This window comes from Prionailurus viverrinus, chromosome B4 (genome assembly GCF_022837055.1).
Source record: "Prionailurus viverrinus isolate Anna chromosome B4, UM_Priviv_1.0, whole genome shotgun sequence".
NCBI classification, from domain to species: Eukaryota; Metazoa; Chordata; class Mammalia; order Carnivora; family Felidae; genus Prionailurus; species Prionailurus viverrinus.
The window spans coordinates 75,275,480-75,290,038 of record NC_062567.1 but is presented as its reverse complement, the minus strand read 5'-3'; positions in this window follow the sequence as shown (position 1 = coordinate 75,290,038).

The window sequence follows — 14,559 nt, the reverse complement described above, 5'->3', positions numbered from 1 at the left end:
GTCCTTGCCCAACCAGTCACCAGCCTTACTAATCCTTCTTTCTTCTGAGTTTCCATTTTCAACAGCATCACCCTCACCAGGGTCCTAATGCAACAGCCTCACTTGTAGACCAGGCCTCAGTCCAACAGGTACATCTCTGCTTCCATTATGTCATTTCCCTCCCTCAGGCCTCAGGTTGTCAGAGGAGACAACCCTCACATGCCACTCAACCGCCATTCAAGGTCTTCTACAACCTTACGCTTCTCAAACATTCTCTTCTACTGCTTCCCCGCAAGAACATCTACACTGGTGACTGTTTTTTGTTTTGATTTTCTAGGGTTTTTTTAAAGGTGGAACATAATAAAGTATATAGATCTCTAGTGCACGGATTGGTTACTTTGTACAGATGTATACATCTGTGTAACCACCATGCAGCTTAAGTAATAGAAGATTTATTCCAGCATCCCAGACAGCTCTCTCGAACTCCCTTGTCAATAACCACCATCACCACCCACGCCCAGTAAAGGCTGTTCTGACATCTATCTCCATAGATTAGGTTGGCCTGTTCTTGAACTTCATATAAGTAGAATATAAAATACTCTTCAGGGTCTGCCTTCTTTCACTCAACATTTCTGTGTAATTTATCTTCGTTGTGTATGTACCAGTGGTTCATTCTTTTTATTGCTGGGTAGTATTCCACATATGAACACAGCATGGTTTATTTATCCATTTTACCTTGATAGACAGTTAGGTTGTTTATGGTTTTAGGCTATTATGGACAAAAGCTGCTAAGGATGTTTTTGTGCATGTCTTCTGGTGGCCACATGTGTTCATTTCTTTTTAGCGTATAAACAGGAGTAGAATGCTGGGGTCAGAAGGGGGCATGTGTTTGTCTAGCTTTGGTGATACTCCCATTAGAAATGTAAGAGGGTGAAGCGCCTGGGTGGCTCAGTCGGTTAAGCATCCAACTTCAGCTCAGGTCATGATCTCATGGTTCGTGAGTTCAAGCCCCATGTCAGGCTCTCTGCTGTCAGCACACAGCCGGCTTGGATCCTCTGTGCCCATCTCTGCCCCTCCCATGTGTGCGCTCTCTCTCTCTCTCAAAAATAATAAACATTAAAAAAAAATCACAGTCTTCTTTATTTCCACCCATTCTAATGTGTATATATAGAGGTACTGCAGTTTTGTAAAAAATAATTTACTGAGGTGAAATTTATATCACATAAAATTAACTTCAGAGTGAACAACTCAGTGGCAATTAAAACACTCACAGTGTAGTGCAATTACCAAGTCTATTTAGTTCCAAAACATTTCCATCAATCCAGAGTAAAACGCTTTACCCAATTAGTTTCTCTTCATTTCTCTCCCTGTCCACCCCCCCCCCCACCCCTGTCCTGAGCTCCTGGCAACAGGAGCTGTCTGTCTGTGTTCTGTCTCTGTTGATCTTTTCTGGATATTCATACAAATGGGAATTATATAATAAGTAACCTTTTGGGTCTGGCTTCTTTCACTTAGCATCATATTTTTGAAGTGCATCCACACTGTAGCATGTGTCAGGACTTCAACTCCTTTCTATGGGTGAGTAATGTTTCGTTACACGTATCATAATTTGTTTATTCATTCATCCCTTGATGGACATTTGCGGTCTTTCCATTTTTTGACTATTGTGAATAGTGTGTACATATGTACTTCTTTTAGTTCCTGTTTTCTTTTTTTTTTTTTAATTTTTTTTTTCAATGTTTATTTATTTTGGGGACAGAGAGAGACAGAGCATGAGCAGGGGAGGGGCAGAGAGAGAGGGAGACACAGAATCGGAAGCAGGCTCCAGGCTCTGAGCCATCAGCCCAGAGCCCGACACGGGGCTCGAACTCACGGACCGCGAGATCGTGACCTGGCTGAAGTCGGACGCTTAACCGACTGCGCCACCCAGGTGCCCCTAGTTCCTGTTTTCAACTCGTATGGGTATACACCTAGGAGTAGAATTACAGGGTCATATGGTAATGGTATATTTAATTTTTTGAGGAAATGCCAAACTTTTCCTACGGTGGCTGAGCCATTCTACATTCTCATCAGCAATGTAAGGATCCAATTTCTCCATATCCTAGCCAGCACTTGTTATTTTCCTTTTTAAATTCTTTTCTAAATTTTTTTATTACAGCCATCTTAGTGGGTGTGAGTGGTGTCTAATTACGGGTTTTGACTTGCATTTCCCTAATGACTAAAGAGGTTGAGCATTTTTTTCATGTTTGTTGGCTCAGTGGAGTTTTCATTTGCTTTTCTCTGATGGTATTGAGCACCTTTTCATATGTTTATTGACCATTGAGATATCCTCCTTTGTGAAATGAAGTCTTTGGCCACTTTTTTCTATTGGATCATCTGTATTTTCTCATTGATTTGTGGGAGTTCTTTGGATATTTTCCATACAAGTCATTTGTCAGATATATTTCAAATGCTTTTCTCCTTTTTACTTTCTTAATGGTGTCTTTTGATCAACAGTAGTTCTTAATTTTGCTAAAATCCAACCTATCAATCTTCTCTTTCATGTTTTCTTTGTTCTGAGAAATCTGTGCCTATCCCAAGGTCATGCAGTTATTAGCCTATGTTTTCTTCTGGAAGCTTCACTGTTTCACCTTTCTTATTTAGATTTCAAATAATTTGGAATTGATTTTTTTTATATATAAGCTAGAGGTCAAGGTTTTTTGTTTTTTGTTTTTTGTTTTTCCTACATGGGTATCTCATTGACCCAGTATCACTCAATAAAAGGCTAGTCACTGGGGAGCCTGGGTGGCTTAGTTGAGCGTCCAACTCTTGGTTTCAGCTCAGGTCATGATCTCTTGAGTCCCCGGACAGGCTCTGTGCTGGCAGTGCAGAGGAGCCTGCTTGGGATTTTCTCTCTCCCTCTCTCTCTGCTCTTCCCCTGCTCACACACTCTCAAAATAAATAAACATAAAAAAAAAAAAAAAAAAAAGAAGAAGAAGAAGAAAGGGCTGGTCACTTATTTTCACTGACTCCTAAATATACTTTTCATTTTCTTGTTTGAAATCTCCTGAAGTCATTCTTTCCTCCTCTTCAAGGTTCTAGCTGTCCCTTAAAACCAGCTTAAATTCCTTCTCCTGAGGAAACTGTCTTGCAAAAAGTAAAAATAAACTTTTTGGATTTAGAAGGAACCTTAGAGGCCAGTGAGTCCAACTTTCCTTACTTTACAGATAAGAGAACTTTGCAAGAAGCAAGAAAGGCTGAGTTATCTAACTGCTAATTAGTGACAGATGTAGGGCTAGGACTCAGGTCTCTTGGCCTCCAACACAACACTCTTCTTACCATAGCACACAGTCTCCTGGGTAGCACACCTTGCCCATCAGACCACCCCAGCCTCAGCTTTCTTCGTCCTGCAGTGATGCGATGAGACAGTCAGCCCAGATGACAAAGGAACAAGAAAAGCCACTTTTAACCCTAAGAGTTCTGAAAGAGACTGAACTGGACTCAAAGTTGGGAGAAAGAGACGGTTAGGATTCCCTTCTCTTGGTCATCCAGTAGGATTAAGATCTTAAAACATTAGCTGTGGTCTGTAACTACAAATAGAAATGAATCTAAATTAAGGGGAGAGGGATATGGGAGAGGGAGGGAAAACTGGCTTTGGAGTGGTTGTGACAGGGATGAAGGAAGAGAAGTCATGCCGGAGGAGTTGCTAATGGAAACATCACAGGCAAGGGTACACAAGAAAAAAATGTTAGGAGGAGGCCAAATAGCAATTAGTATTAAACACTTGTCTGACTTGAAAGAAAAGAACGAAGTTGGGAGACTTATACTTTCTGATAGCAAAAATTACTACAAAGATACAGTTACCAAAACAGTGTGGTACTGATGAGGGATAAAAGCAGAAAAATGTTCATCTTTAGCCCTGAAGGCTGACTTATAGCCTGCACAGTTCTGATAAGGATCACATATATGCTGGTTGCTACATTCTTCTTAAATTTTTTTTTTTTCAACGTTTATTTACTTTTGGGACAGAGAGAGACAGAGCATGAACGGGGGAGGCGCAGAGAGAGAGGGAGACACAGAATCGGAAGCAGGCTCCAGGCTCTGAGCCATCAGCCCAGAGCCCGACGCGGGGCTCGAACTCACGGACCGCGAGATCGTGACCTGGCTGAAGTCGGACGCTTAACCGACTGTGCCACCCAGGCGCCCCGCTGGTTGCTACATTCTTAAAGGGTCTCATGACAGCCTGTAAATCTCACTGATAGCTGATACTGAACTGAACGATAAGCACTAGAGAAATCTCGTGAAAGTAGTTTTAGGAGTAGAAATTCGAAGAAGACATTTATGATCTAATACTCCCTGCGTGTCCCCATCCGCTTGAGCTGAAGCGTCACAGAGCCTCGTGAGCAAAGCCTCACTGAGCAAAAGTGCAGCTCTTTCTGTCCAAGGGACTCTTGTCCCCGTGCTACTTAAACAAACTAAGTTGCACCATACAACATCGCAAGAATTCTTTTTTGGCCATTGCAGGGGGTGATCCCACAACAGTAGTGGCATAAGACAGACATATAGGCCAATGAAATAGCCCAGAAACAAACTTATATATGTATCGTCAAATGATTTTCAACAAGGGTGACAAGACCCTTCAATGAGGAAAAGGAGAGGTTTTTCAAAAAATGATGCTGGGAAAACTAGATACCCACATGAAGAAGAATGAAGTTGGACCCTTATCTTACATCACATACAAAAATTAACTCAAAATGGATCAAATATCTAAATGTAAGAGCTAGCCCTATAAAACTCTTGGCAGAAAATGTAGAGGGAAAGCTTCATGACATTGGGTTTGGCAAGGATTTCTTGCATAGGACACCACAAGCACGGCAACAACAACAAAACAGATATAATGGACTGCATCAAATAAAAACCTTTGTGCATCAAAGGGCACTCAAGAGAGTGAAAAGGCAACCCACAGAATGGAAGAAAGTATTTGCAAACCATATATCTCATAAGAGATTAATACTCAGACTTTATTAAAAAAAAAACCCTACAACTCAACAACAAAGCAACCAACCTGGTTAAAAAAATGGACAGAGCACTGGAATAGAAATTTCTGCAAAGCAGACATACAAACAGTCAATAACCACATGCAAAGATGCACAACATCACTAATCATTACAGAAATGCAAATCAAAACCACAATGAGAATGAGATACCACCTCACATTCACTAGAATGGCTGTTCTAAAACAAAACAAAACAAAACAAAACAAAACAAAACAAAACAAAACAAAACAGAAACTAACAAGAATTGGCAAGAACATAGAAAAACTGGAAACCTTGTGGAAAACAGTATGGCAGTGCCTCAAACAATTAGATATAGAATCACCACAAGATTCAGCAATTCCACTTGTAGGATTATACCCAGAGAATTGAAAGCAGGGACTCAAATAGTTTTCTTCTTTCTGTGACCCATGGTCACAGTGGCATTACTCACAATAGCCAAAAGGTGGAAGCAACCCAAATGTCCATGGATAGATGAATGGACAGAAAAGATGTGCCATATTTGTACAATAGAGTATTATTCAGCCTTAAAAAGGGAGGGAATTCTGGCACATGCTACAACATGAATGAACCTTGAAGACATCATGCTAAGTGAAATAAACCAGACTCAAAAAGACAAATATTGTATGATTCCACTTATATCAGGTACCTACAGTCAAATACATAGAGACAAAGCAGAATAGTGGTTACCAGGGGCAACGGGGAGGGGGCAATGGGAAATTATGTAAATGGGTTCAGAGTTTCAGTTTGGGATGATGAAAAAGTTCTGCAGATGCATAGTGGTGATGGTCGTACAATGTAAATGTACTTAACACCGCTGAATTGTAGCTGAATTTGAGGTGGTAAATTTCATATTATATGTATTTACCACAACTTTTTATTTTTATTTATTTTTTTTAAGTTTATTTATTCATTTTGAGAGAGAGAGAAAGAGAATGCAAGCAGGGGAGGGACAGAGAGAAAGGGAGAGAGAGAGAGAATCCCAAGCAGGCTCCGCACTGCCAGCATAGAGCCCGACTCAGGGCTCGAACTCACAAACTGTGAGATCCTGACCTGGGCCGCAATCAAGAGTTGGACACTTAACCAACTGAGCCACCCAGGCACCCCATTACCACAACTTTTTAAAAAAGAAAAAAAAAAAGCAAATAATAATTTACTGTGCTTCCTACCATATGCCAGAAACTGTACTGATGATCAATGTAGCTCCCTGCCTTTAGGGACCTTTAAAGTCTTCTGGGGGTGATAGACAAGTAAACAGGCAAAGTACCATATGATAAATCCAATAAAGTAAAGCAGGTTTTTATAGACACACACAAGCGAGACCCCTAATCTAGTTTGGAGAGATGAGGGAAGGCTGTCTGGAGAAAGTGATATCTCAGCTAAAGCCTGAAGGATGGCTGGTGGAGTAGGGGGTGACAGGAAAATGGAGAAGCTTTGCAGGAAGAAGAAACAGCATGTGCCAGAGACCTCAGACAAGGGAGAGCAAGTCACTTGGGTACTGCAAACAGTTCAGTGTAAGCCGACTTCAGAAAATTAACAGATAAGCAGGTGCCACATCAGGAAGGCAAAGACGTTATCATGGGAAGGAGTTCTGATTTTATCCTGAAGGCAATACAGAGATGCTGAAGGTTTTTAAATGGGCAATGACTTGATCAAAGTTGCATTTCAGAAAGATTATTCCAGCTGCAGTGTATAGAATGAGGTGGGCAGTGGGGAGATGGGTGGGGGAGGAGCATGATCCGAGGGAAGAAGACCACGTAGACTGCTGTAGTGATTCCGGTGAGAGACAACGGCAGCCTGAATCAGGCAGCAGCAGTAGGGAGGATACTCCACGCTCCTGTCAACTACTTGAAGTGGGAAGTGAAGGAGAAGGAAAATCAAGAAAGAGGCCCAGAGTTTTGTCATGGGCAAATGGAGGGAAGGTAGTAAAATTCAGTGAGACGGGGAATAAGATGTGACGAACACCTTGGGGTTGAGATGATGATTTGACTCTTAAAAGAGTTGAGTCTGAGTTGCTTTGGTACATCCAAATGGAGCCACACTGATAGCAGTAGATATGCAGTTCTGAAGTTCAAGGGAAAGACTTAACCCCACGAACTAAAAGAAGAGAAGTGTGGTGGAGAACACGAGCTAGCCCCCGAGGACTGCCAGCCAGCTCTCCGCATGCAGGTGGGATCAGCCAGAGGAGCACTGCAGCGCTGCACTGGGAGGAAGGTGGGCGGCTCTAACCACCCAAGAGAAAAATGCAGCCAGATGGATGGAGTTTACACTGTCCCCACTCCCTAGGCCCCTCCTTCCTCAAGTGACAACTAGATGCTAGGCTGCCAATTTTCTTTGTCACTTACAGATTTCATTTTGGGAACTCATATAACAGTTCTAGAAATTGAAATAAAAACAATTTGGTCAAACCTTCATTTTACTCATTTGAAACATAAAAAATTGCAGTCCTAACCCTCTCTTGATGGCATCAAAATCTGGCTCTCCCTCCTACAAGATCTCAACAGCCCAGGCTCACCCTGGTGACTGTCAGCACCCATGCTAACGGAGAGCGGCCCTGAGCATTCTGTCACACTGGCTTTCCACCTCATGAGGCCACTCTGAGGTTTGTTCTTCCTAAGCTTCACACTCATCAAACTCTCCCAAAGCTGACCTATTTCTGCCTCTGATTCTCAATAATTAGAACTGTCTTCCTAATCCCTTTAAGACAGTCACCCTTCTGTGATTTGCATCTATGTCTTCCAGCAGATACCCTTTGAACGGTCTGTTTATAGAATATTTTGAAAGAGGCCTAATATGGATACAAACATAAAACTGACCATGATAAATACATCCAGGATTCATAAATAACTCTACCAGGAAAGGCTTGTGAAGCACTTACACTTTGAGTACTTGAATATCTTGATGTAAAAAGGCATTTAAATAAGGTCAAAACCAATTATTACCATGATTGTAAGTGGATCCAAATGTTTCTTGGAGCAGGTCCCATCAGCCCAAAATGAAGACAGGATTCCGCCATGTCTATAGGTCCATACAACCACAAAGCCTACTCTTCTCTCTGCTTCTCAAGCTATGGCCCAATCAAGAGGTCATTAGACTTCACCTCTCTGGCCCTGCAGACACTACAAGTCAAAATTTTCCTCAATTTCATCACTTATCCCCTATCGCCAATTTTCTTTTCTTTTCTTTCCTTTTTTTTTTTTTTTTCAAATTTAACTGGCTTTCCATGTTTCCTTTATTTCTTCCACAAGGCACAGGAGCCTTTTCCCTTTATACCCCACACACTAAACCCTTTGTAGATTGTGGTTGTTGCCCCCACATCTATCGCCATTCCCTTCACTAGTCTCCTGATTCAAGTGACAGTGCAAACAATTTTTTTCTTGTTCATGGCATTACAATTGAAATTTGAGATCGGTGGCTCTCTACTTCTTTTGGTCTCAATTCCAACATGCACGTTAGATTTTAACCTCAATTTCCTATGCCTTCCTTTCGTAGTCATATTGAGACTCTCCTCTCCACTCACTTGATCCTTCCTCCCATCCCCAGTGGTCTAAAGAAAGAGCAGATGTTGTCTTATTTTCCACGGGATTGCTTCCATGTTTTTCAGAGAACTAAACTATCGATACTTGTTAAGCATCTAGAAAAGAAATGTCACTTAAAAGGTGCTCATACTTCTAAGGAAGACCAAAACATTTAGGAAGCTGTATTTCATTCCAAGTGTCTTAGGTTTCCAGTACAACTCTAGAGCCCAGATAAGAAACTCACTTTACACACTCTCCCATCAGCATTTATTGGGCCAGGTGGGAAGAGGAAAAATCCTTCCATATGAAGAAATATGGTTGGGGGTGGAGGGAGAAAGTAGCTGTACACACAAAAAGATTATTATTTTTAAAAATTATGTTATTATATAACTGAGGATAAGAAATCAACACATCTCATGGTTCATGTTGTTCTTTTCCTTTACAACTGGACAGAGTTCATCAGCTCAAGTCCACTGAATATATGATTTGGGTTAGAGATTCACGGCCTCTGACCCAAAATCCAATGGTTTTAAGCTATATCTCTACTATATAATGACTCTCAGCCCTACTAAAATGACAAAGAAAGTACAGGGATAAACACAGTGTCTAACAAGTAAAAGGTGCACAGTAAATATTAGTTAATACCACCTGTATCATCAGTTTAATTTTTTTCTCACTTTGTTCAATTTTCATAAAATAAATAAAAAGCCAAAACAATGTCTGAAAAATCATTGCCTAAATCTTGCTGAACAAAGATGGCATCACTGTGGAAATAAATTTTTGGTGGGCAGTGACACAAAATACTATTCATAAATGTTCATTTTTCAGTTGATACCAAAAAAAGGCAAAAGTGGATAATAAAAAGGTGGCTAAGGAGGATCAATATGTAGGCATATCTATACTCCGTTATAGATTATATACCGCCAGGGGCATGCCTGCCAAGGTCAGCTGAGGGACAAAGAGGACTTCACTCTCAACAGAGAAAGAGATGGTAGAAATGCTTGAGGGACTTGGCAACAACTTTGACAAGTGAGGATGAAGGTACGGACTAGGGTAACATCGGCCTCGTAGGGGTGTTGTGCTTTTGTCTGCGTATACTTTTTTGTTATACAGATTTTAGAAGTCACAGTATTTCACAGCTGGCCTTATCTTTGCCATCTTCAAAACTAGGGCAACTGAATATAATAAGGGTTATGAGGTTTCTGCTCTCCATGATTGGTTAAGACCCTCGCCCACATGCTTCTATAGCACTTGACAATTTCCAATCATACTACTTCTGGACAGCTAACGTTACCTTTGCTATAGAGATTTTTTTTTTTAATTATGACATCAGATCAAGACCTCTACTACACCCCCAAAAGAGAAACAATCTTAGGCCAAGAGTGAGAAGCTGAGATTACAGTTTGGATATTGTCACTGACCAGCTGTATGACCCTTAATAATTCAATTCACCTATCCAAGCCTTGGTCTTATTTACAAAAGGAGGGAGGTAAGTAAGAGGGTTCATAGAGGCAGCGCTGTAGTTTGTCAACTAATTGACCTTGGGCAAATTACATAATCTTAGGGAACCTCCAGTTCCTCATTTAAGGGTTAAATGAGATAATGCATGTGAAATAGGCCACAATAAATAATGATGATCATACTACTACTGATAATTATAGTTAACACGGAGCATTTACTACATCCTCTAGGCACAGTTCTAAGAGCTTTTATACCCTTTTCATCCTTCCAACAACTCTGTGAAGTACTTATTGTTATCATTCCACATTATCTTTTTAAGTTTATTTTTTATGTTTATTTTGAGAGATGGCGAGCGAGCGGGGAAGGGGCAGAGAGAGGGAGAGAGAGAGAATCCCAAGCAGGCTCCGCACCATCAGTACAGATGCTGATGTGGGGCTCAAACCCATGTACTGTGAGATCATGACCTCATGACCTGAGCCAAAATCAAGAGTTGGGACGCTTAACCAACTGAGCCACCCAGGCGCCCCCAATCCCACATTATTGACGAGGAAACTGAAATGGAGAGGTTCAGACACTTGCCCAAGATCACAGAGTGGGACTCAAACCCAAGCTGCTTGGCTTCAGAGTCTGTGTTCTTAACCATTTCACCATGCTACTTCTTATCAGCACTCTTCTCCCTTCACTGAACCTGTTCGAAGATCCCTTTCAGTTCTATGATTCCAAAAATTAATTAGCTGCTGTAGACTCTGACAGGCTAAGCAAAGCTGGCTTCTCTGAGAGAATTACTGAGGTTCTGAACATATAGGCTTCAATCAGAAAGAACTGTGTCCTGACTCACCTAGCATCAAATAACTATATGTCGAATAAAGGAATGAACACGGAGGCTAAGAAGAGGTCTAGTGCTATTCGGTTGATCCTTGCCACAACAATGACCCAGAATTCACTCCTTCAATTAAGCACTTCTTGAGTGTCTACTATGTGGCACTGGAAAGCTTAGAACTTAGAAAACTGGTATCACAACACATTCTCCCAAGTCACTATCTGTCATTCCTGTTGTAAAGGAGATTCCTGCACCGGATGGTAGAAAGTTGGATTAAAATGTTAAAGCTTTTCGCTTCCAATCATCGGAAGTCTTCTTCAAATAAAATCTCAGATGAAACATCAATAACACAGACAAAAGCATCTCTGCTCTAACTGATGCAGGGAGTGGGCACAAGGTCCACCTCACTCGTCTCGGATCACCCCTGCAGAGTGTCAGGATGGCCCCAAAACCATTACTCAAAATAATGACTGGGTGTCTTTCAAATCCAGAGCTCACTGGACAACAAGCACAATGAATCTGGGACTATTCACTAATAAAGCTCACTTGATACGGACATACAAAAATGTATGAAAGTGGTTATGTGCAAAGCTGCAAAGCTGGTGTAGTAGCTATAAAGATTGGGATAATATATATTGCCAGGCACTTTATGAACACTACCTTTAATCGTCACAACAATCTAGTAATGCAAATATTGTCAGCTTCATTTTACCACTGAGGAAAGAGAAACTCAAAGGAGAAAGAAAAAGTAATTCCCAAGGTCACACAGGAAGTAGCCTCCCTCCAAAGCCCACATGCTTTCCCCAGTACCATGGTGCCTCTGACAACGACTAAGGTCAAGCACTCGCCTACTCCAAAGAGCTCTACAAACAAGAGGAAGACTTTTAACGAAACCATGAGAATTGACAGCTTCCACGCAGCTTTGCTACTCAGGCAACACACAGGTTGCTTCACTGGCCAAAAAGGGTGACACCCAAACTGGGTCACATCATATGGCATTCAAAAGGCACAGAGCGCCAAGGCCTTGGCTGTGGCTAAGAGGTTGGAGTATAGGCACCACAAACATCTTGCCGAGCTCCTATGGTTTTTGCTCTTCACTTGCTGCATCAGTCACTAGTGGAGAGCAGGGTAGATCCACTACATGGTTATCAGAAGACAGGGTGCTGACCAAACTCAGAAGCATCGCTCACTCTTCTTCGAGGCTGTCAGGGGAAGGGAAGATGGGCCACTCAAGCAGCCACTTTGGCACTCACACATGGTGACTACATGGGAGACACAGGGAGACACAGACAACGGGATGGCCATGGGGATAATAAAATCATCCTCCTCACACAGGGTTACCGCAAGGAGCAGAAGAGAGAATATCAGGAGCTCGCAGTGTCGTACAAATGACAATACGGTAATACGCTGCAGCCTGGCTGTGAGCTGTGAGGAAATCATCGCAACAAACAAGCCAACGTGGTCAGCCATGATTAAAAACAGGATAGATCTTTCCTGAACGAGGTTTCAGACTTGTTAGGAGTCTCAGGAGACCGGGCTGACAGCGATAAACTGTGCAAACAGTTGCTGAGGCTACAAACGAACGCCACCTCTTATCTGCATAGCGCTCTAACATCTATAGAGCACTTTCTCATCTTTACCTCATCTCATCCTCGCTTGTGAGGTTCAAGGAGAAACGAATGCTAGACCCCACTTCCCAGAAAAAGGTATCCCGGGTTAGAGAGGTTAACTGACTTGCTTTGTATCCAACAGCCAGTGGCCAGGGACAAAATAGCAAATGGTCCCCTGTCCATCTTCCAAGGAGGGAGAATTTCTTTCCTGTTGAGACTAGCTATCTTCCTCGCTGCTGAACAGAACAAGGAGTAAGAAGGGAGAGGGGGAAACTACATAATAATTATAATGGTGGTGATGATAAAGAGGCCAGGCAGGAAAGCTCTGGGAATACAGCTGATGCGGGAGATGGGTTTCAGCTGGGGCTGGGAAGTTTGCAGACAGAACAAAAAGGAGAAAGCAGGAGACAGGACAGCGATTATACAGAGTGGTAACGAAGATCTTTTAGCAAGTCTAGTGAATTAATGTCCGATACATCCTGCTAATCTTTAAAAAAAAAAATTTTTTTTTTTCTTTTGAGAGAGAGCATACCCGTGCAGGGCGGGGCAGAGGGGGAAAGAGAGAATCTTAGGCTCCATGCTCAGGGAGGAGCTGGACACAGAACTGGATCCAGCAATCCTGGGATCATGACCCGAGCAGAAAACAAGAGTTGGACGCTCAGCCAACTGAGCCACCCAGGCACCTCTTTCTTCCTGCTCATCTCTTTAAGAATCATCTGGTAAACATGCGCATTACTCATGAAGTCTTTTGGAATTGAGTGTTTTGTTTCTGTTGTTTTGCGGTTGTATGGTTTAGTTTTTTGGGTGCCTTAAGACGAACGCAGGGTAGCTTACAAAAGCAGGCAGTTACATCCGAGGGACATGGGCAAGCGGCAGGGCGTGGCCTGGCACTGGGCGCTTCTTTCTGCCCCACTGCTTTTCCCCTGCGATAACACACTGCCACTAGGCACTGTGGACACCACGTGGGCGGGGACTTCACAGAAGCATCCACGAACACGGCCCACACGAAACATCACCTCCAAATAGAAAGCACAGCAGCTCGCTGTGTTAGGAATACTATTAGTAATGCTTTCACAACCACTTTCCAACTGGACTTTCACAACCGCCCTATGGCAGCCCCACAGAGGTGAAGTGACTTGCTCGGAGTCACAAAGACGGCACGTAGCACAGTCAGGACTTAAACTCATGGTGTGGCCCTTCATCCAGTTGCGTTCTTCTGTAGTGTGACGTTTCGGGAAAAGAACGTTATAATGGGACAAGCCCAGTGGTAGCAAGATGAGAAATCTATTTCTAATCTCATTTCTAATAACATTAACAAAATTTAATCTTACACTTTTCCCTGAGATGTCCCAAGTTCTCTCTATCTACTCAGAGGAGGTGGGACTAACCAACATCCTGTAGGAGACATTAAAACAGAAAATTGTTCATAACTGTTATGATACCCTGACTATTGTTAACCACTTCACCAACGACAAATGAACTGACTAATCCTCACAGCTGTTGGCACAACCCAGGCAGCCTCAGGGACAGTACAGTCGTTCTAAACTGGAGACGCAGTCGGAAACTGAAATGAAATTTAGCTTTGATGGCCGTGGCTCCCTTCTGCTCAAAAATCTTCAGACTCTCCACTGCTTTTTGATTAAAATTTAAATCTTTAAATGAGCAGTCAGGGCCCTTTTCAGCCTATTAATAGCTATTCTCTGCTTGTAGCTTCTGCTTCATGAAACCACCCCTCGCTCCTACTGTACTTTTCCATTGCCACACCTTTGCTTGCGCTGTCCCCTCTGCCTAGAATGCTATCACGCCTAACCTTGCTGGGGACAGCAGTTCATATTCCCCCTACTCAAGACAACTTCTCCTGCCCCTCAGTATTTTAATTTTTTTTTCCAACTTTTTATTTATTTTTGGGACAGAGAGAGACAGAGCATGAACGGGGGAGGGGCAGAGAGAGAGGGAGACAGAGAATCGGAAACAGGCTCCAGGCTCCGAGCCATCAGCCCAGAGCCTAACGCGGGGCTCGAACTCCCGGACCGCGAGATCGCGACCTGGCTGAAGTCGGACGCTTAACCGACTGCGCCACCCAGGCGCCCCCCCCCCTCAGTATTTTATATCCTCTCCTCAAATAGTATTTTACGTGT